The 25,380-nt window shown below is 34.6% G+C and overlaps 1 pseudogene; it reads left to right on the forward strand.

Moving 5' to 3' along the window:
• Positions 1–23,896, forward strand: part of LOC121979427 — a 45,209-nt pseudogene extending 21,313 nt beyond the window's left edge.
• The last annotated feature ends 1,484 nt before the right edge of the window (positions 23,897–25,380 follow it).

Consider the following 25,380-nt stretch of genomic DNA (forward strand, 5'->3'; position numbering starts at 1 on the left):
GAGATGGGACTTGCTCATAAATCAGCTGATGAACCTCTGGATGGAAAAGGGAGAAACGGTAGTTCAACTACACGCGAAGATCGAGGAGCTGATCACCGGACTCACGAATCTCGAAGAAACGGTAACGAATCGGGATTCGCAAAAGTATGCTTAAAATGCTTTCTCGAGAACATCTGAATGGACGTCTATAGTGGACTCCTATTACATCTTTAAGGATGCTGAGGTAAGTAATTTAGTGAATTTATTTTCTACTATTGAATTACACGAGTCAAGATGTGCAACCCTAAGAAAAGAAAGGGAGGCAAGTCAGAATATAACACTGAAAGCCAAGAAGGATGAACCGGATTCCGACACATCACTCGATGAAAATGAAAAAGCGTACATTATAAGAAAATTGTCAGTTCTTTAAGTCTAATAAACTTCATAAGTCGCATGCTAAGAAGCTTTTACGAAGCTAACGAAGCAATGCGTTGGACTTACGCGAATGACAAGTCACCAAGATAAAGAAAATGCTGAAACCTCGTCTGAGATGAGCATCGAGAGCATCGATAAAGGGGGGCTTCGAACGATGAGTCTGACACGGTAAGTGAGGCGCGACTCTTACCTCCCGAATAGCTTGATAATGCAATTCAGATGCTATTTATAAGTTAATGTAAAAATATGACAAAGTATATAAATGCAAAAGATAATTATGCATGCTTAAACGAAGAATTTGATAAACTGAATGATGAAAATGCAAAGTTAAAAAGTAAATAGAACTATTACAAAAATCTGCATGTTCAAATTTGAATATTTCTCATGTTAAATATAATAGAGGGCTTAATTGGTATTTACGGAACCACAGGGGCTAAATTACAAAAATTGCTAGAAAATATATTCCCAGAAAATACTTGATAAATCCAACTTATATTGTGTTCCCAAATCATGCTTGTATATGCATGCTGAAAATTAATTTGTTTTAATATTAACATATTTACAAAATTTATCAATTTGTATGTCTTCTATTTATTTTTTTGAGTTGATTTTTTTAAAAAATAATGACATTATTATCTCACAAAAACATTGTCGACATTTGCTGACTGTTGTATTATTTTTTTAAAATTTTTCTTTTGAAAAATGAATTTTAATAATTAAAAATGATTTGAGAATTGATTTTTCAAAAATATAATTTTTCTGTGATAATGAATTAGGTTTTCTATTAAAATAAAAAAATTTGAGATTTTTTAGCAATTATCTTATTTTTATGAATTTTTGCTTGAAAAAAGTAATTTTAAATTTTAATTTTTTTCGGAGAATAATTTTGAAAAACCTGATTTTTCGGCTAAATACCGTTATATTTTTAATGATTATAAAATTTTGCCAAATTTTTAGGACTCGTAAACTATTTTTAAAATTTTAGTTTTGAAAATAACTCTATCTCTTTGAAAATATTTAGTACAATTAAAATAAAGATGTTCTATGCTTGAAAATTTTATCATGTTTTCAAATGATTATGATTATTATTAACAAAAAAATTTCAAGATTTTTTTTTTTGACACTTTAAAATAATTTTCAAATTATTTTCGTCAAACTTTGGATTAATTGTTTAAAAATTATTCTTTTTGAAATTTAATTTCGGCAAAAAGCATATAACTGATAATTCTGTTTAACACTACATGAAAATTTCCGATGTTTTTCTAACTTTTCTCATATTTTTCATATATTTTTTTATGTGATCAAAGGGAGAGAAAATTAAAGATTAAGTTAAGAGGACGGTATAGGCAATACCTACAATCTCCAAATACTCACAATGTTCCTAGACTACTCCAGATCGGTGAGCAATGAGGTTTTTTAGGTATGTTATCTAGCCTAAATTATATGCACTGGAGGTGTAAAAATTGTCTAACAGAATGGGCAGGATAATATTCTGGTCGTAGTGGAAAGTCAATAATTATTCTAGAAGCTGTAGCTGATTATGATTTGTAGATCTGGCATGTATATTTTGGATTGGCCAGATCGAACAATGATATTAATGTACTTGAGTCTTCTCATCTTTTTGCTAATCTTGCTGAAGGTATTACTATCCCTGCTCGTTATGTCATTCAAGGAAAAGAATATAATATGAGTTTCTATTTAGCTAATAGTATATACCCAAAATGGGCAACACTTGTTCAAAGGATTCATAATCCACGAGGTCGAAAGAATAAACTATTTGCAATGAAGTAAGAAGCGTGTAGAAAGGATGTTGAGCGAGCATTTGATGTGCTCCATTCACAGTTCGCAATTATTGCAGGACCTTCACATTTTTGGTGGAAAAATATTTTACTTAATATAATGACATCACATTTTATTATGCATAATATGATAATTAAAGATGAATGTGATTTAAATGCATCAATCGTGGAACACTTCGAGGTGCCAACTCCAGATGTTGAGCCAGCAGTAAATGGTAGTACTCGATTTGAAGAGCTTCTAGCTCAACACAGACAAATCAAAGACAAAGAAGCTCAAATTGTCCTTCAAAATGCATTAATTTAACAATATAATAATTCTGAAAGTTAAAATCTTATAATATTATATTTTCAATTAAATTTCACCATTTGTTTTAAATAGAAAATAGTAAATATTCATCCTAATTGTGTGTGATTTTATAATATTTTTAAAATACATTTATGCCAAAATAATTATGTAATAAAAATTTAAAAAATCATAATTTTATATATATATTAATTGGATGCAGAACTTAAAAAAAAAACTATCAAAGTATTAATTTTAAATATAATAATTATCATATAAAAATGTTAATAAATTAAAATGTATTTTGATAATTAAATTATGAATAAGAAAAAATAAAATATTCTAATAAATATTTTTTTTGGAGTGTGATATGATGTGAATGGGTTGGAGCTGAAATAGTATTTGGTGCTGAAATTGCACCATTTTAGTATGAAAACTACACCAAATATGGTGTTTGTCATTCAATTCTTCTTATTCTACATCTGCCAACATTTATACTGATCAAACAAAAGACCAATTAGACATTCATTGTTTGTGAATTTTCCCTCGTCGAATTGAATTTGAAATGCTGTGGTCATTCTTTTGATGTAGACATACTCCAATCCACTACAAGACAACCCAGCTTACTCAGTTGTCAAGTATGTTCTTTCATCCAACTTCGAATATATTAGTTGTGTTATTGGCAGATAATGATTTGTCATGTGACACACTGCACAATAAATTAATTCTAAAATACTTCCTTCACAGGCAGTACCTTGTTGATCATGACGATACTGTTCCCAAGAAGGTAAGAAGTTTGATTGTTGCCCGAGTGTTTTAGACTTACTCTAAAATATATTTTAAACATCTAACGGGAAAGACATTGTCATTGTCCCAAATCTCTTTGATTTATTTATATGCAATATAATAGCTTAACTTGAGTCTCTAGGCTGTCGTTCAAAAAGAGAGCCCTAGAGGAATCCACTTCCGACGTGCCGGGCCACGCCAACGGGTATGTTGTGCATTACATGTTCCCTGAATACACTTATATTGATATGACCATTTCTAAATTACAGGTAATGTTGGAGTTTTATTCAGGTTTACTTTGAGTCGGATGATGTGCTTGCATGCATTAACATGTGGAGGTCTCTGCCCAGGACTTAACACTGTGATTCAAGAAATAGTGTGTGGTTTGTCCCATATGTATGACAGCCACAATGTTCTTGGTATTGAGGTCAGGACTAATTACCGTATAACATGTAGTTTCCATAATTCTGTATTTATTTCCATAAGTATGATTTTACTTACCACATCAGTTTGATTCTTTGAATTGTTGGCAAACTTTATTAATTTGAGTTATGTAGTTGGGACGGATTGTAGATCTAGGTCTAGGAGTGCTGGATCAACAGTTGCTTGATCGTCTTAAACTGTATATTTGCTAACATAGTACTTATTCATTGTAAAACTTAAACTTTAAGCCTTGAAACCTACCTACTTTTTGGGTTTGCCTAGAACCTTTTCCATTCCATCCTCAGGATAGATGCTTGTCTTTTCTTGTGTTATTCTCTCCATGAATGATTGTACAACTATTTGCAAAAAAAGAAATAAGTTATCTATATGCTTGGTTTTGCTACTTAGGAATAATTTGTTCTGTTCATTTTAATTCTACCTAGATCTTGAAAGAAAAGGATTTCTTCCAATACTCTGCAAACAGATACAAATTGCTTGTTATAGATTCAGCTTATCCATAGCTTTTTCATCTATATGCCTGACAATCTGTCATACCCTTTCATAGTTATTGAGCTCGTTCCCTTGGTCTATTATGGGAACTTACTGAAGCACTTAAACGTTTAGGTGCAGTCTATAATGTAGTTTTTGTACTGGGACTTTTATGTCCCATCTACATTAGAGTGTCTACAAATCCTGCTTCCCTGGATGGCGTGACAGAGGTTTAGGATCACCTATAATTTTTCCCATAATCTCATGAGACAAGATTTTCAAGCCACACTAATCTGGGTTCCTTGACTAGACTTCTAATGCACATTTATATTCATTTCAAGGATATCACCGTGTTAAAAAAATGTATGTTTATGGGATATAAATTTTTTAACTAGACAACATTTATAATCTGACTAAAGCTGTATGTATAGCATATGCTGATATATTTACTTCTAATAGGACGCTTGCAAATTTCTGTTCACATAGTGTAGGATCATATATCTAATTCTGAATAGTTGTGTTGATGAGTTTTAACTGCTGTTTGGGTTTAGTCAAGAATCCATGGAAAAGGTTATCTCAGTAATTTTATGTTTTCTGGATCCGAGATTGGATGAAAAGCTTATCCATAGCTTTTTCATTTATATGTCTGACAATCTGTCGTACCCTTTCTTAGTTATTGAGCTCGTTCCCTTGGTCTATTATGGGAACTTACTGAAGCACTCGAACGTTTAGGTGCAGTCTATAATCTAGTTTATGTACTGGGACTTTTATTTCCCATCTACATTAGAGTGTCTACAAATCCTGCTTCCCTGGACGGCGTGACAGAGGTTTAGGATCACCTTTAATTTTTCCCATAATCTCATGAGACAAGATTTTCAAGCCACACTAATCTGGGTTCCTTAACTAGACTTCTAATGCACATGTTATGTTCATAAAGGATATCACCGTGTTAAAAAAAAATGTATGTTTATGTGATATAATTTTTTTAACTAGACAACATTTTGATCTGTAACGACCCACCTTTCTACACTACTACTATTCTCTAAAGGTGACCGTTACTTGACTACTAACTCTACTTAACCGATACGCTACTTAACTTCGAAAAATCCCTACCGAAAAATTTCGGCAGAGTCTCCCCTGTACCGGTGACCCCAAACTGGGATACAAACACTATATACACAGCCACAGGCGGCTGGAACATATAATTTCACAACCACGCAGTATAATAGCACAATAAAAATATGAAACTACTCTAGCAATGGCAAACAACCATATCACTCCAACAATAGGAGGTATCAAACTACAAATGCGGAAATAAACTCAATTTCAATATAACATTAAAAGAGAACTAAAAGAAAAGTCTTGACAATTTTGCCAGCTAATTCTGGATCTCTCCATAGTCCTGGCATCACACACACTGTCACAGCATCTCCTTGTCGCCTTCCTTCTTATACTTTTCCTTTTCCTTTATCTGCAGTAGGAGGAAAATAGTATCTATAAGCTAAAAGCTTAGTGAGCGCTATCCTACTCACAAAAACTCGATATGCATGTATATAAATAAAAACATGCTAAAACTGAATGCTAACATGTAGAGCTACTCATGCTCATAAATAGCAAAGAAATCAACTAACTGAAAAGCTAACATGTATAGCCAATCATGCTCATAAATAGCAGTAAAGGAATCATACTAACTGAAATACTAAACGGGTATAGCTAATCATGCTCATAAATAGCAGTAAAGGAATCATACTAACTGAAATACTAAACATGTATAGCTAATCATGCTCATAAATAGCGAAGAAACTAACTGATAAACTAACATGTAAAGCCAATCATAGAACTATCATGTGTATCAATAAGAAACTGAATTGATACCTAAGCTAAACTAATTAATGCTAAACTGAGTCTAACTTGTATTCACATAACTAATTTGTAAAGTTTTGAAAACTATTTACATAATAGATTAAAATAATAATCATGCTGCTGATGGGCCCGGCAACTGTACTTGCTGTGCGCGCATCCCTAACTAAACCCGGGATTGCAAGTTCCGAGTCTAAACCTAGGGGCGACTGTGGGAGCCCAACCCAATGGATATCTAATCCAGTACAGTGCCACTGCTGAAAATAAAATACTGATTTCATAGCTAATTTTCTTATCTTGCTTTTACTAGGTTATCTGAACCTAGAACTAGGTTATCTGAACCTAGAGGCGACTGTGGGAGCTCACCCATTGGATCGTAGTCCCATATAAGCTGAAGCAAGACTAAATAAGTTATTTTAAATGCTTCTACTGCATTTACTGAGCTATTAAAATGCCTACTGTAGCATTATATTGAGCTAAGCATTTTATCAAGCACTTGGGGTGCACTAGAACACACTCTACGTACTGAAAATCTGTATACAAAGCTTAACATAAATCTGCATGTAAAGCTTAATAAAAATCTGCATACTAAGTTTATCAAAATCTGCCTACTAAGCTTATCTAAAATCTGCATGCAATACTTATGAAAATCTGCTTATTAAAAATCTGCATACTTTACTTATAAAAATCTGCATGCTATAAAAATAGAACTGCTCATGTTATTCCAATAGCAAATAGGAAACTAGAACAACTTAAGCATGCTGTGAAAGTAAAACAACTTAAGCATACAAAGAGATCTAACTATACTAAAATTCTGCACTATACTACTAAATTCTGCATACTATAAGCTTAACAGAATTCTGCTCTATAAGCTCTAAGATTGCCTCGACAATTAAACAGTGAGCTAAAGTGTATAGTAGCTCCAAAGGTTGTTCACACTTAGTAATTTAACACAAAACTAAAGCTAGTTAAGGTCACAAACAACCTAAAAACTGAAACTATTTCATACTTTAGGAACCTAAAGATTTAGACTAATTGTTCATAACACATGCACCCAAACTAAATCTGAAACCTAATACATAAAACCGAATCTGATATGAAATTCAGTCTACTAATTTTATAATGGCAGAACCTCAATTCAAATCATCTTTAGTCTCAATTCAAAGGATTCGGTGCATGATTAGCATCTAGAACTTGTAATACAAAACCGTATGCTTACAGGATAAGGAATCAATTCACATAACGGTCATCAACAAAAAAGTAGACAACTCCATTTCCTTGGCAGTTTTCAACTTTCCAAAACCATCTCAAGCTAAACCTGCTGGGATTTTCATACCTATGTAAAGCTTGGAATTACTCTTAAACTTCTAACACTTCAATACTAAGGTAAAGATTAACAGGACGTGGCTGATAATATTTATGGAATTCCTTCTAATATGAACAGCAATTCATAAACAGATGCAAGCTAATATAGCATGGCAATTGATACCGGAAGAAATACCATTCTAAGGAACTAAAACTCCATTACCCGAAGCTAACATAACATTGCAGCTTGATATTAAATGAAATCTTCTACTGTAATAAAATCCAACACTAAAATAATCATCAAACTAATCTCATTAACAGTAGCTTGACAGTTCATTCACAATTTCCAACCATACTTGTGCTGTTTTGAATCACATCTCAACTTCAACATAAGCATATCATTCCTCATATTAGGGATTTACCGATCACCTCTAACTCCTTTGGCTGTCTTTTCCCATGCAAAACATACAAACCATCCCCTGCCTATTGTAGACACGAAAGAATACTAGAAGCTTTAAGAGAATTTGCACTGTTTCAATTGTTGCTCACGCCTACCACAACACTAAGAAGCTAGAAGATAAATGAGAAATCCAACTATCTGCTTGAAATAAAAAGGCAATTCGGGTTTGTACAGCAGCAAAAGAAAACGAAAGGAAAAATATAAGCATAAATTCTGAATTCTGCTACAACATGCTTCGAAATTCAAAGGACGAAAATCCGAAAGCCATGAAAACAAATCGAAGCTCGGAACAACTCCTACTGCAGGTGAGAAGCAACTCACCTCGCTGTTCTTGGACTTACAACCGAGAAGAAGGAGGCTTCTAGGGCTTCGGATATATGCTTCCTCGACGATCTCTTGGTATCTTCTTGCTCTCCTCGACGAGAGGATCACAAAGGTATGAAGAACTCACGGAGAAGGGTGCTCGCCGGCCGCTGGAGACGAAGCCCTAGCTTCGTCTCTGTTTTCGCCCGAGAGGACAAACCGCCGTCACGAGAGGAGGAGAGGAGAAGCTTTTGTCACGGGGAAAACCTAAGTTCTCTTCTTATAACTTTAATATTCTGTTAACTAACTATTGCTTAAATACAACTTGATTCGGGTTTTATTAACAAACCCGCGGCTGGTCTATTGGTGGGCTGCGTTCTGCTTAAAGCGCGACTCGCGTGTTCGAATCCCAGCTGCAACCATTTTATTTTTATTATTCCTAACTACTGCTTAAATAGAATTTTTCTCCTTCTATAATAACAAATGACTGCTAGCACACTTGGTTAACCCAGTTTTAACCAAATCCCAGGTCGCAGCTTCGATTCCTCATCCGCGCACTTTTATTTTCAATTTATTTAAACATTCCTAAATACTGCTTATATATATTTCGCTCCATATAAGGTTAACAAAAATCGTGTAACTCAGCTGGTTGGCTGCATCCGATTAGAACCTGGTTCGGGTCCGGGGTCTTGGGTTCAAAACCCGGCTTTAACATATATATTTTTTTATTATTTTTTTTTAAACTTCTTCCTCTTGGTAAAAATACCAAACGAACTCCAAAAATTCCATAAAAATACTCTAAAAATTTCTAAAAATCTCTAGAATTTTTATAAAACATTTCTAGATTTTAATAAGGTCTTTTAGAACTCTAAATAATGAAATTTGGGGTGTTACAATTCTCCCTCCCTTATAAAAAGTTCGTCCTCGAACTTAGAATAATTCTGGACATTTCTATCTCCTCATGCTCCTTAGTAACTTCCTCATGCTTCTGGTTCTAAATGACTTCTACTAATGATACTCTTTTGTTCCTTAGTCTCTTAACTTCTCTATCCTTTCTAAACATACTTATGTATATATGAATATAAGAGAAACAAAACTAAAATTATCTATATTCTTTCTAAGCATATGTATCAAAACATAGAAAATTAAAACATGAATTGTCTTCTTCCCTAAGCACATATAAGCAGGTACTCTATACTGCAAATAATAAAGAAAGCATAAAAGAAAATTAAATACTTTCTTACTTGAAGACGGCAAGGATGGTGCTGATGTGTGATGCTGGAGAATGGGAACTGCTCTGATACCAACTGTAACGACCCACCTTTCTACACTACTACTATTCTCTAAAGGTGACCGTTACTTGACTACTAACTCTACTTAACCGGTACGCTACTTAACTTCGAAAAATCCCTACCGAAAAATTTCGGCAGAGTCTCCCTTGAACCGGTGACCCCAAACTGGGATACAAACACTATATACACAGCCACAGGCGGCTGGAACATATAATTTCACAACCACGCAGTATAATAGCACAATAAAAATATGAAACTACTCTAGCAATGGCAAACAACCATATCACTCCAACAATAGGAGGTATCAAACTACAAATGCGGAAATAAACTCAATTTCAATATAACATTAAAAGAGAACTAAAAGAAAAGTCTTGACAATTTTGCCAGCTAATTCTGGATCTCTCCATAGTCCTGGCATCACACACACTGTCACAGCATCTCCTTGTCGCCTTCTTCCTTATACTTTAGCTTTTCCTTTATCTGCAGTAGGAGGAAAATAGTATCTATAAGCTAAAAGCTTAGTGAGCGCTATCCTACTCACAAAACTCGATATGCATGTATATAAATAAAAACATGCTAAAACTGAATGCTAATATGTAGAGCTACTCATGCTCATAAATAGCAAAGAAATCAACTAACTGAAAAGCTAACATGTATAGCCAATCATGCTCATAAATAGCAGTAAAGGAATCATACTAACTGAAATACTAAACGGGTATAGCTAATCATGCTCATAAATAGCAGTAAAGGAATCATACTAACTGAAATACTAAACATGTATAGCTAATCATGCTCATAAATAGCGAAGAAACTAACTGATAAACTAACATGTAAAGCCAATCATAGAACTATCATGTGTATCAATAAGAAACTGAATTGATACCTAAGCTAAACTAATTAATGCTAAACTGAGTCTAACTTGTATTCACATAACTAATTTGTAAAGTTTTGAAAACTATTTACATAATAGATTAAAATAATAATCATGCTGCTGATGGGCCCTGCTGTGTGCGCATCCCTAACTAAACCCGGATTGCAATTCGGAGTCTAGTAGGGTTTACTAGGTTATCTAAACCTAGGCGTAGGAGCCCAACCCAATGGATATCTAATCCTGCACAGTGCAATAAAATACTGATTTCATAGCTAATTTTCTTATCTTGCTTTTACTAGGTTATCTGAACCTAGAACTAGGTTATCTGAACCTAGAGGCGACTGTGGGAGCTCACCCATTGGATCGTAGTCCCATATAAGCTGAAGCAAGACTAAATAAGTTATTTTAAATGCTTCTACTGCATTTACTGAGCTATTAAAATGCCTACTGTAGCATTATATTGAGCTAAGCATTTTATCAAGCACTTGGGGTGCACTAGAACACACTCTACGTACTGAAAATCTGTATACAAAGCTTAACATAAATCTGCATGTAAAGCTTAATAAAAATCTGCATACTAAGTTTATCAAAATCTGCCTACTAAGCTTATCTAAAATCTGCATGCAATACTTATGAAAATCTGCTTATTAAAAATCTGCATACTTTACTTATAAAAATCTGCATGCTATAAAAATAGAACTGCTCATGTTATTCCAATAGCAAATAGGAAACTAGAACAACTTAAGCATGCTGTAAAAGTAAAACAACTTAAGCATACAAAGAGATCTAACTATACTAAAATTCTGCACTATACTACTAAATTCTGCATACTATAAGCTTAACAGAATTCTGCTCTATAAGCTCTAAGATTGCCTCGACAATTAAACAGTGAGCTAAAGTGTATAGTAGCTCCAAAGGTTGTTCACACTTAGTAATTTAACACAAAACTAAAGCTAGTTAAGGTCACAAACAACCTAAAAACTGAAACTATTTCATACTTTAGGAACCTAAAGATTTAGACTAATTGTTCATAACACATGCACCCAAACTAAATCTGAAACCTAATACATAAAACCGAATGTGATATGAAATTCAGTCTACTAATTTTATAATGGCAGAACCTCAATTCAAATCATCTTTAGTCTCAATTCAAAGGATTCGGTGCATGATTAGCATCTAGAACTTGTAATACAAAACCGTATGCTTACAGGATAAGGAATCAATTCACATAACGGTCATCAACAAAAAAGTAGACAACTCCATTTCCTTGGCAGTTTTCAACTTTCCAAAACCATCTCAAGCTAAACCTGCTGGGATTTTCATACCTATGTAAAGCTTGGAATTACTCTTAAACTTCTAACACTTCAATACTAAGGTAAAGATTAACAGGACGTGGCTGATAATATTTATGGAATTCCTTCTAATATGAACAGCAATTCATAAACAGATGCAAGCTAATATAGCATGGCAATTGATACCGGAAGAAATACCATTCTAAGGAACTAAAACTCCATTACCCGAAGCTAACATAACATTGCAGCTTGATATTAAATGAAATCTTCTACTGTAATAAAATCCAACACTAAAATAATCATCAAACTAATCTCATTAACAGTAGCTTGACAGTTCATTCACAATTTCCAACCATACTTGTGCTGTTTTGAATCACATCTCAACTTCAACATAAGCATATCATTCCTCATATTAGGGATTTACCGATCACCTCTAACTCCTTTGGCTGTCTTTTCCCATGCAAAACATACAAACCATCCCCTGCCTATTGTAGACACGAAAGAATACTAGAAGCTTTAAGAGAATTTGCACTGTTTCAATTGTTGCTCACGCCTACCACAACACTAAGAAGCTAGAAGATAAATGAGAAATCCAACTATCTGCTTGAAATAAAAAGGCAATTCGGGTTTGTACAGCAGCAAAAGAAAACGAAAGGAAAAATATAAGCATAAATTCTGAATTCTGCTACAACATGCTTCGAAATTCAAAGGAACGAAAATCCGAAAGCCATGAAAACAAATCGAAGCTCGGAACAACTCCTACTGCAGGTGAGAAGCAACTCACCTCGCTGTTCTTGGACTTACAACCGAGAAGAAGGAGGCTTCTAGGGCTTCGGATATATGCTTCGTCGACGATCTCTTGGTATCTTCTTGCTCTCCTCGACGAGAGGATCACAAAGGTATGAAGAACTCACGGAGAAGGGTGCTCGCCGGCCGCTGGAGACGAAGCCCTAGCTTCGTCTCTGTTTTCGCCCGAGAGGAGAAGCGCCGTCACGAGAGGAGGAGAGGAGAAGATTTTGTCACCGGGGAAAACCTAAGTTCTCTTCTTATAACTTTAATATTCTGTTAACTAACTATTGCTTAAATACAACTTGATTCGGGTTTTATTAACAAACCCGCGGCTGGTCTATTGGTTGGCTGCATTCTGCTTCGGGCGCGACTCGCGTGTTCGAATCCCAGCTGCAACCATTTTATTTCCTATTATTCTCTGTTTCCTAACTACTGCTTAAATAGAATTTTTCTCCTTCTATAATAACAAATGACTGCTAGCACACTTGGTTAACCCAGTTTTAACCAAATCCCAGGTCGCAGCTTCGATTCCTCATCCGCGCACTTTTATTTTCAATTTATTTAAACATTCCTAAATACTGCTTATATATATTTCGCTCCATATAAGGTTAACAAAAATCGTGTAACTCAGCTGGTTGGCTGCATCCGATTAGAACCTGGTTCGGGTCCGGGGTCTTGGGTTCAAAACCCGGCTTTAACATATATGTTTTTTTATTATTTTTTTTTAAACTTCTTCCTCTTGGTAAAAATACCAAACGAACTCCAAAAATTCCATAAAAATACTCTAAAAATTTCTAAAAATCTCTAGAATTTTTATAAAACATTTCTAGATTTTAATAAGGTCTTTTAGAACTCTAAATAATGAAATTTGGGGTGTTACAATTCTCCCTCCCTTATAAAAAGTTCGTCCTCGAACTTAGAATAATTCTGGACATTTCTATCTCATACTGTCCTCATGCTCCTTAGTAACTTCCTCATGCTTCTGGTTCTAAATGACTTCTACTAATGATACTCTTTTGTTCCTTAGTCTCTTAACTTCTCTATCCTTTCTAAACATACTTATGTATATATGAATATAAGAGAAACAAAACTAAAATTATCTATATTCTTTCTAAGCATATGTATCAAAACATAGAAAATTAAAACATGAATTGTCTTCTTCCCTAAGCACATATAAGCAGGTACTCTATACTGCAAATAATAAAGAAAGCATAAAAGAAAATTAAATACTTTCTTACTTGAAGACGGCAAGGATGGTGCTGATGTGTGATGCTGGAGAATGGGAACTGCTCTGATACCAACTGTAACGACCCACCTTTCTACACTACTACTATTCTCTAAAGATGATCGTTATTTGACTACTAACTCTACTTAACCGGTACGCTACTTAACTTCGAAAAATCCCTACCGAAAAATTTCGGCAGAGTCTCCCCTGTACCGGTGACCCCAAACTGGGATACAAACACTATATACACAGCCACAGGCGGCTGGAACATATAATTTCACAACCACGCAGTATAATAGCACAATAAAAATATGAAACTACTCTAGCAATGGCAAACAACCATATCACTCCAACAATAGGAGGTATCAAACTACAAATGCGGAAATAAACTCAATTTCAATATAACATTAAAAGAGAACTAAAAGAAAAGTCTTGACAATTTTGCCAACTAATTCTGGATCTCTCCATAGTCCAGTCATCACACACCGTCACAGCATCTCCTTGTCGCCTTCTTCCTTATACTTTAGTTTTTTCCTTTATCTGCAGTAGGAGGAAAATAGTATCTATAAGCTAAAAGCTTAGTGAGCGCTATCCTACTCACAAAACTCGATATGCATGTATATAAATAAAAACATGCTAAAACTGAATGCTAACATGTAGAGCTACTCATGCTCATAAATAGCAAAGAAATCAACTAACTGAAAAGCTAACATGTATAGCCAATCATGCTCATAAATAGCAGTAAAGGAATCATACTAACTGAAATACTAAACGGGTATAGCTAATCATGCTCATAAATAGCAGTAAAGGAATCATACTAACTGAAATACTAAACATGTATAGCTAATCATGCTCATAAATAGCGAAGAAACTAACTGATAAACTAACATGTAAAGCCAATCATAGAACTATCATGTGTATCAATAAGAAACTGAATTGATACCTAAGCTAAACTAATTAATGCTAAACTGAGTCTAACTTGTATTCACATAACTAATTTGTAAAGTTTTGAAAACTATTTACATAATAGATTAAAATAATAATCATGCTGCTGATGGGCCCGGCAACTGTACTTGCTGTGCGCGCATCCCTAACTAAACCCGGGATTGCAAGTTCCGAGTCTAGTAGGGTTTACTAGGTTATCTAAACCTAGGGGCGACTGTGGGAGCCCAACCCAATGGATATCTAATCCAGTACAGTGCCACTGCTGAAAATAAAATACTGATTTCATAGCTAATTTTCTTATCTTGCTTTTACTAGGTTATCTGAACCTAGAACTAGGTTATCTGAACCTAGAGGCGACTGTGGGAGCTCACCCATTGGATCGTAGTCCCATATAAGCTGAAGCAAGACTAAATAAGTTATTTTAAATGCTTCTACTGCATTTACTGAGCTATTAAAATGCCTACTGTAGCATTATATTGAGCTAAGCATTTTATCAAGCACTTGGGGTGCACTAGAACACACTCTACGTACTGAAAATCTGTATACAAAGCTTAACATAAATCTGCATGTAAAGCTTAATAAAAATCTGCATACTAAGTTTATCAAAATCTGCATACTAAGCTTATCTAAAATCTGCATGCAATACTTATGAAAATCTGCTTATTAAAAATCTGCATACTTTACTTATAAAAATCTGCATGCTATAAAAATAGAACTGCTCATGTTATTCCAATAGCAAATAGGAAACTAGAACAACTTAAGCATGCTGTGAAAGTAAAACAACTTAAGCATACAAAGAGATCTAACTATACTAAAATTCTGCACTATACTACTAAATTCTGCATACTATAAGCTTAACAGAATTCTGCTCTATAAGCTCTAAGATTGCCTCGGCAATTAAACAGTGAGCTAAAGTGTATAGTAGCTCCAAAGGTTGTTCACACTTAGTAATTTAACACAAAACTAAAGCTAGTTAAGGTCACAAACAACCTAAAAACTGAAACTATTTCATACTTTAGGAACCTAAAGATTTAGACTAATTGTTCATAACACATGCACCCAAACTAAATCTGAAACCTAATACATAAAACCGAATCTGATATGAAATTCAGTCTACTAATTTTATAATGGCAGAACCTCAATTCAAATCATCTTTAGTCTCAATTCAAAGGATTCGGTGCATGATTAGCATCTAGAACTTGTAATACAAAACCGTATGCTTACAGGATAAGGAATCAATTCACATAACGGTCATCAACAAAAAAGTAGACAACTCCATTTCCTTGGCAGTTTTCAACTTTCCAAAACCATCTCAAGCTAAACCTGCTGGGATTTTCATACCTATGTAAAGCTTGGAATTACTCTTAAACTTCTAACACTTCAATACTAAGGTAAAGATTAACAGGACGTGGCTGATAATATTTATGGAATTCCTTCTAATATGAACAGCAATTCATAAACAGATGCAAGCTAATATAGCATGGCAATTGATACTGGAAGAAATACCATTCTAAGGAACTAAAACTCCATTACCCGAAGCTAACATAACATTGCAGCTTGATATTAAATGAAATCTTCTACTGTAATAAAATCCAACACTAAAATAATCATCAAACTAATCTCATTAACAGTAGCTTGACAGTTCATTCACAATTTCCAACCATACTTGTGCTGTTTTGAATCACATCTCAACTTCAACATAAGCATATCATTCCTCATATTAGGGATTTACCGATCACCTCTAACACCTTTGGCTGTCTTTTCCCATGCAAAACATACAAACCATCCCCTGCCTATTGTAGACACGAAAGAATACTAGAAGCTTTAAGAGAATTTGCACTGTTTCAATTGTTGCTCACGCCTACCACAACACTAAGAAGCTAGAAGATAAATGAGAAATCCAACTATCTGCTTGAAATAAAAAGGCAATTCGGGTTTGTACAGCAGCAAAAGAAAACGAAAGGAAAAATATAAGCATAAATTCTGAATTCTGCTACAACATGCTTCAAAATTCAAAGGAACGAAAATCCGAAAGCCATGAAAACAAATCGAAGCTCGGAACAACTCCTACTGCAGGTGAGAAGCAACTCACCTCGCTGTTCTTGGACTTACAACCGAGAAGAAGGAGGCTTCTAGGGCTTCGGATATATGCTTCCTCGACGATCTCTTGGTATCTTCTTGCTCTCCTCGACGAGAGGATCACAAAGGTATGAAGAACTCACGGAGAAGGGTGCTCGCCGGCCGCCGGAGACGAAGCCCTAGCTTCGTCTCTGTTTTCGCCCGAGAGGAGAAGCGCCGTCACGAGAGGAGGAGAGGAGAAGATTTTGTCACCGGGGAAAACCTAAGTTCTCTTCTTATAACTTTAATATTCTGTTAACTAACTATTGCTTAAAGACAACTTGATTCGGGTTTTATTAACAAACCCGCGGCTGGTCTATTGGTTGGCTGCATTCTGCTTCGGGCGCGACTCGCGTGTTCGAATCCCAGCTGCAACCATTTTATTTCTTATTATTCTCTGTTTCCTAACTACTGCTTAAATAGAATTTTTCTCCTTCTATAATAACAAATGACTGCTAGCACACTTGGTTAACCCAGTTTTAACCAAATCCCAGGTCGCAGCTTCGATTCCTCATCCGCGCACTTTTATTTTCAATTTATTTAAACATTCCTAAATACTGCTTATATATATTTCGCTCCATATAAGGTTAACAAAAATCGTGTAACTCAGCTGGTTGGTTGCATCCGATTAGAACCTGGTTCGGGTCCGGGGTCTTGGGTTCAAAACCCGGCTTTAACATATATATTTTTTTATTATTTTTTTTTAAACTTCTTCCTCTTGGTAAAAATACCAAACGAACTCCAAAAATTCCATAAAAATACTCTAAAAATTTCTAAAAATCTCTAGAATTTTTATAAAACATTTCTAGATTTTAATAAGGTCTTTTAGAACTCTAAATCATGAAATTTGGGGTGTTACATGATCGACCGGACCAGCAAATCTTAAATGTTGTTAATGTTGGTTGCTACTCGGAATACCGTCCTAGTTCCTCTGTACAAAAATTTGTACAAGTATAGAACTATCTTAGCTACTCATGTGTTCTACTAAAGTTAAATTTGGATTGCAAACGATGCTTAACATTATTAATCCAAATTTTCTTTTAGAAGTTAAACTCGGATTGGGAAAGAAACTTAACATTTTTACTCCAGGTTCAACCGATGTGATCTTCCTAAGTTAAACCATATTACAGAAGTTGTCAAATATCTATTTCAAAAATTGGCTCCCAGGTCAAACATGGCATGACACTAGGTCTTCTTGGCTATGGGATCATCCACCACTGCCTCGACAAAACCTTTCAAAGAAATCGGATATTTAACTTCTTACAGTAAACAAGGTTTAACAATAGAGACCTCAATAGAAACACATCGAAACATGAAATCGAAACAAAAATCGATAACAAAAATGATAACTATAATCGATAACCTCTTGTGTTTGGTTTTTCAAGATCTATACAAAAGATGAATTAGTTATGATGCGGAAACTAATAACTAGTTATACCTTATGTAGCTTATAGACCTCTTGATCTTCTATTGTATTCCTCTTCTTATCTCGGACGTCGTGTGGGCGACGAACTACCAAGACGAGAATCCACCCAAACCTTCTTCTTCCTTCTAAGTTTCGGCCACCAACTTTCTCCAAGAGATGATGAAGTTCGGCCACCAACCAAGCTCCAAGGGATGCTAGGAAACAATGCTTCCTCCTTCTCCTTCTTCTTCAAGCATGAACCAGCCACCAATTTTCTCCTTCAAGTGTTGATGCCGCCGGCCACAAAGATGAAGAGAAGAGGAAAAGCAAAGGGTTGGCCACTACCAAGGAAGAGAAGAGAGGAATAGAAGATGTGTTATCATGGGGGGAGACATCTCTACCCTCTCTTTTATATTCCTTGGTCTTGGCAAATAAGGAAAGTTTTAAACATAATTAAAACTTCCTTATATTCCTTGCCAATGTCTAAGAAGGAAAATTTAATTAAAACTTCCTTATAAACCTTTAATGGTCGGCCCCTACCTTGTCCTCCAAACAAGAAAAATTTTAAACAAAAAATTAAAACTTCCTTAATTGTTTCCGGTAAGACATTTTAATTAAAAAAATTCCTTTCTTTAAATCCCTTCATGGTTGGTTATAAAAGGAAAGTTTTATAAATTAAAATCTCTCTTTTAAAACATGTAGATGGTTACAAAAATGGAAAGTTTTATCAAAAATTAAAATCTTCCACTACAAATAAGGAAAGATATCAAACTTTTTTCTTAATCCTTTGTAGAAAACTATAAAAGGAACGATTTATAATTTTTTAAAACTCTCTTTTAAAACCATGATGGTTACAAAAAAGGAAAGTTTTATAAAAAATTAAAATCTTCCTTTTAACTACAAATAAGGAAAGATATCAAATCTTTCTCCTAATCCTTTGTAGAAAGCTATAAAAGGAATGATTTATAATTTTTAAAACTCTCTTTTAAAATCATGGCTTCCAAATAAGGAAAGATTTAAAATTTAAAACCTCTTTTTAATCTTAATGTGGCCGACCACCCTTGCTTGGGCACCAAGCTATGGCCGGCCACAATTTGAACCCATCTAACCTTGGTTTAGCCAGCCCTAGCTTGGGCTCCAAGCTTGGCTTGGCCGGCCACCTTAAGGTGGGTAAGAAGTTGGGTTTGGGTGGATATAAGACTTTATAAATAAAAAGGAATTGGTTTTGGTCTCTCGATGAACTTGAGCTTCCCGTGTTCGCCCCGAACACCCAACTCAAGTTCATCAATAATAACTCATACCACTAAAGAGTTATTATTGCACTACCGCACCAATCCCATATTACTATATGGGCTCCTTATCATGAGTGTGTTAGTCTTCCTGTGTTTAAGATATTGAATGTCCATTAATTAAATGAGTTACTGACAACTCACTTAATTAATATCTAGCTCAAAGAGTAGTACCACTCAACCTTATTGTCATGTCGGACTAAGTCCACCTGCAGGGTTTACACGACGATCCTTATGAGTTCCTCAAGGGGACATCATCAACCTAGATTATTAGGACACAGTTTCATTCTATAATCAACAACATACCATATAAATAATACCATTTCCCAACTTATCGGGCCTATTGATTTAACGAGCTAAATCGCACCCTTTGATAAATTAAAGAAATAAATATTAAGTATATGTACTTGTTATTATATCATGATTAAGAGTACACACTTCCATAATAACAGAGGTATTATTCTTTTATATAGTCAGTATAAAAAGAAACTACTTCAAATGGTCCTGCTCAATACACTCATAGTGTACTAGTGTAATTTATTAGTCAAGATAAATTAATACCTAATTACACTACAACCATTCCAATGGTTTGTCCCATTCCATCTTGGTCGTGAGCAACTATTTATAATTTATAAAAAACTGATAACATGAACTTCTGTGTGTGTCACCACACACCATGTTATCTACAATATAAATTAATTGAACAACTACTCTTAGCATATAAATGTAGACATTTGACTAATGTGATTCTTATTTCTAAATAAATGCTTATACAAAAAGTTAGGCTTTTAGTATACATTCCAACAGTTAACACTCTTTACTTTATTAGCTTATATCTATTGTGCTAATTCAGTGTTACAGAAAAGTCTTAATGAATTGGGTTGATCGAACACTAAGCATATAGATAAAGTCCAAATCGGTCTGGAAGACCAGATGTTTGATGTGTAAGTTGAGGTAAACTCCTGGAGTGGAGTTGTGAGGTCATGTCCTAGTTGGGACAAATCTTAGGTGTTGATCCAATTGAAAAACCAATGGAAATTTCTAAGTTAAGATTAAAATGGTCCTAACTATCATATTCATGCATATATATTGTTTATTGTATAACTCTGTTTTGCAGAACTACTATTATTCTGCCAATGCTAACTTTGTATTACAGATAAACAAAGTTCCAGGTTGACCGAGGGTTCAGTTGACCGATCCGACCAATGTGGTAGAGATCAAATTGAGGTTCAATAAATATGGTAAACAGATTGTTCCGTCGACGAATCAACGTGATCAGTCGACTGAACCATGTAATGACAGACAATCAAATCGGATAGTGCAGGAAAGGAAATCCAGAGGTTCCGTTGACAGATAAAGTGGATCAGTCGACCGAACAACATAATTTACGAAATCGAGCTGATCGGATCAGAGCAAACAAGGAAGTGTGCGGAGATCAGTCGACGGATAGAAGGTTCTGTCGACGGAAAAGTTCAGTCGACGAAACGGATTTTCAGTCGACCGAACAATACCTATAAAAGAAAGCCTCGGGTTCTGAGCCGACAATCAATTCACTTTGTGCTATATCTCATCTCTGCTGCTACTAATCGTGCAAGCTTCACGCTCCGATAACCTACACTTCATCTAGTTCATTTGTTGTCGGTATATTATATTGTATTGACATTTACTATACATCTCATACTTGTACGGATATGCGTCTTCTCCGAAAGTTTTTCGGAGAGAAGAACTATATTAGATTGTCCATCGGAGGTGATCAAGGATTGTGAGCCATGGAAATCCAGAGGTTCTGTTGACAGATAAAGTGGATCAGTCGACCGAACAGTGTAATTTACGAAATCGAGCTGATCGGATCAGAGCAAACAAGGAAGTGTGCAAAAATCAGTCGACGGATAGAAGGTTCCGTTGACGGAAAAGTTCAGTCGACGAAACGGATTTTCAGTCGACCAAACAATGCCTATAAAAGAAAGCCTCGGGTTCTGAGCAGATAATCAATTCTCTTTGTGCTATATCTCATCTCTGCTGCTACTAATCGTGCAAGCTTCAACTACTACGACGCTCCGACAAGCTACACTTCATCTAGTTAATTTGTTGCCGGTATATTATATTGTACTGACATTTACTATCCATCTCATACTTCTACGGATATGCTTCTTCTCCGAAAGTTTTTCGGAGAGAAGAACTATATTAGATTGTCCATCGGAGGTGATCAAAGATTGTGAGCCATGGAGTAGTAGTCGTTGGACTACGAACCAATTAAAATTGATCGTGTTCTCATGTCTTTGCTTTTGTTTTTATTCTGCTGAAGATGAAAAAGAAAAGTCTTAAAAGAACGAAATTTACCTCCCTCTCAATGTCTTCAATCCTACATAAACGTGGTGGCACAGTCCTAAGTACATCACGCGGAGGGCATGATACCTCAAAGATAATTGATAACATTCAAGATCGCGGAATAAATCAGGTAAAATTTAACCTTTACATTTGGTTTTTGGTCTTTTTCCTTTTTTTATTCAGAATTATGAAATTATATATATTAAATTTACTGACAAATTTTCATTATCAAGGTTTATATCATAGGAGCCCAGAAGGGAGCAGCTGCTATTTTTGAGGTAATCAATTAGAATACCTAGACTATTCTACTGTGATTCAAAGTCACTTATTGATATGCTATAATATCAAAATAAACTTGAAAGAGAAAACATCTACCATTATGGATAGTTTTAGTGGAAATTTTTTCTTTTTAGTGTATTATGAAGAATTTTTTCTACGTTCGACTTCTAATATTAGGTTTCTTCTCAATCGTATCCTATGGGGTAACAACTTCTCTTTCTGTAATATTTTGCAGGAAATTTGGAGACGACATCTCAAAGTAGTTGTTGGAATCCCCAAGACGATAGATAATGACATAGCGGTATGAATGTTTTTTTCCTTTTCTCTTCTTTCCTTTTCTATGATATTTTACTATGTTTCAAAACTAGTATCCTGTATATCATCACATTTCGCATTGTGGTTCTTATTCAGGTTATTGACAAGTCCTTTGGTTTTGATAATGCTGCACATGTAGAGGCTGAGAGTGTTGAGAATGGTATCTGCATAGTGAAATCAATGGGTCCTTTATGACCATAAACGCCGTCTAATAGTGATCAATGATAATTCTTTCTTAAACTGTGTAGTCCAAAATCAGATGATTGACCTAAAACTAAACGTTGTGGATTTTTTTTCTAATTATTTAATAACATACATTTATGAGAAGCACGCACTATATGCGATATCTGTAAGAATTAGCATCCTGCATATGTCTGTAAGCTGTATGAATTATAATAAATCAAAAATCAGCTGGGACATGACTTTTTACTAGCTTGTTGGTAGCATTTCTTGAGCATGAGAAGTATCCATGATGAGTTTTTTCTTTGTTTTTAGTACTTCACTAATGCAATATGATATATTTGGAGTTCCTAAGATACAGCCATGTAGATTAATTTTGCAGTATGATTATGCAATTTTGACCTTCTGAGCTAAGAAGTTTTAATGATGCAGGGTTCATTGCAAGTATGCAACTCTTGCAAGCCAGGATGTGGTTAGTAACATTGTTATTTCCTTAATTTGTGTCTTACTGATACTTGTTACAAGCTGGTTGAGACATTTGGCTTTCTGATTTTGCCAATGAATGACTGAAAAATAATGTCCCTTCCCGTGGGTCAATGTTTTGATTTTGTTCTTTTCCTCCTCCCACTTAGGACTGTTGCTTAATCCTGGAATCCCCCTTTTATTTGGAAGGAAAAGGTGGCCTGTTTGAATATGTAGAGAAGACCCTTAAAGAAAATGCTGAGGGTGCCGGACAAGATCTTATTGTTGAGAGCATGAAGTCAATGGAGCATGAAGATGCTTCTGGGAACAAACTACTTCTGGATGTTGGTCTATGGTTGTCCCAGAGGATAAAGGTCCATTTCATATTCAATTCTAAACCCATATCTATCTACCTATATTTTCAATCTAGAGTAGTTTTCATTCCTGTCTACATCCATCATGCGCTTAATGCACATCTATCAAAAGTGCAGTTCTAATAGGTTCCGGTTGTACATGATGATGCACTTGTATCTTCCTTTGTTCTACTGTGAAACTTCTTATAAATCCTGATGATGATCAAATTATCCACTAAGCTTCATACTAATTATTCACATTTTGCCCTTGCATGAAGCAGGATCACTTCTTGAGAAGACAAAAGATGGTGATAAATCTGAAATATATGGGTATGTTTGGCCATTTCAGTCAACCATGCAATCTAATTTGATCAAGTGTAGATGCAACATAGAATAACATGCAAACAACTTAACAGCTTGAACCATCTTGCATTTAATTTCCTATTGACTCAATTTGAGTACTGGAGTTTTCATTATTTTTGTCAGTTTCCACAGACATCTTTTTTTTTTTTGTCATCATTTTTATTAATGAACATCAAAGGGGAACCTTTTAATTCTATAATCTGAATCTGTTTTTTTTTCTGCATTAGAATCTAGAGCTTATTCATTTATGGAATTCTTCAATGCATAAGAATAACATATATCTTCATTAAAAACAATTCCTTCAGATCTATTTTGGTATTCTGGCACATAGCATGGGCACTGATTTCTGTCTAAACTCACTAAATAAATTATCTATTTTTGGTCCTGATCAATAATCCTCCTGATATGAGTACTATCATATCACAAAAACTATCTCGATTGTCATTTAATTCTATCATTTACACAGTTCTCAAATTATATTAGGATATGACTACTATTGACCTAAATACATGATTGAGCCTGGGTGGGTTAAGCATCTTATACTGATGCTCAAGGTGCCACTATTTAGTAGCTGAAGTACAGATCTTTATTTTATCAGAAAGTTACAGAAAAAGGAAACAAGGTCGTGATTACTGACAGAATGTGGGCAAGGCTGCTTTCTTCAACCAATCAACCAGGTTTTTGCGAGCAATAAAAACCGACCATGGATGAGTAAAAAATGCTCGGATAATGGTTCTCGCCTTCGTTTAGAAACTGTAATATAATGTGGTAGATCTGCCTTGAGGTCTAGGGTTTTAATTTTGATATAGTTATGGTAAATATTTTCCTCATGCGTCAATTTCTATTCCATTTTTTCCTTATCCCGTATTTTACTCATCGCCCCTAGCTCATCATTGGCAGTCTTCTGTTGCTGGATCAGTCAAAACTATACCTTGAAAGAAAGATGAACCTAGAAGATCACTGTCAGTATGTGTCAGAATTCGGCTGGATATGAGTTTGGCTTTCCTCTGCTTTCGATCTAAGTTCTTGCTAAGATCCGGTGAAATTATGGCGCTGATTGCACTGACGGTGATCCCTAAATTCACACCTTCCTCCTAGTGAATAATTTTGGCCGGTTAGATGGCCGGAGACCACCGGTAATGGGCTAAATGCGATGAGTGAAATATGGAGAGAAAAACATGGTATAGAGGATCCGAGGTTTTCATTGACAAACAAATGGAAGAGATAGTTCAAGAAATTTTCCTTCCGTTTGGTGTAAATTTATTTCTACTTTGACTCATGAGTAGAAATTTTCCTCATAAGTATTATACCTCAAATATGTTTCCATTTAGGGTATTCCTAACCGAGGAATTAGTTTGATTGTTCATTGTTACAGCCAATCCAAGGGTGGTGGGGCCCGGTGCACAGTAGGGTCTATATATATATATATATATTTATTTATTTATTTAAGTAAATAGTAACAAAAATATGTTGAGTGAAAAAAAAAATTAAAAAGATGAAGCTCGCTTTTTTAATATATTTTTTAAAATAAATACTAACAAAGTCAGTCTTTGAAATTTTTTTAAAAAAAGATGTAAATATAAATTCTAAAATAGTATAGATTTTTTTTATAAAAATATCCAATAAAAAAGAAAAATATGTATGGAGCAGTTACCTTTTCTTTCTCTTTTACAATCTGCTTTTTTTTTTTTTAAATTTCTATCTACTTAAATTTTAAAATTCATAAATATAAATTTAGTTTATGGATTCTTA

The sequence above is a fragment of the Zingiber officinale genome, chromosome 5A (assembly GCF_018446385.1).
Source record: "Zingiber officinale cultivar Zhangliang chromosome 5A, Zo_v1.1, whole genome shotgun sequence".
NCBI classification, from domain to species: Eukaryota; Viridiplantae; Streptophyta; class Magnoliopsida; order Zingiberales; family Zingiberaceae; genus Zingiber; species Zingiber officinale.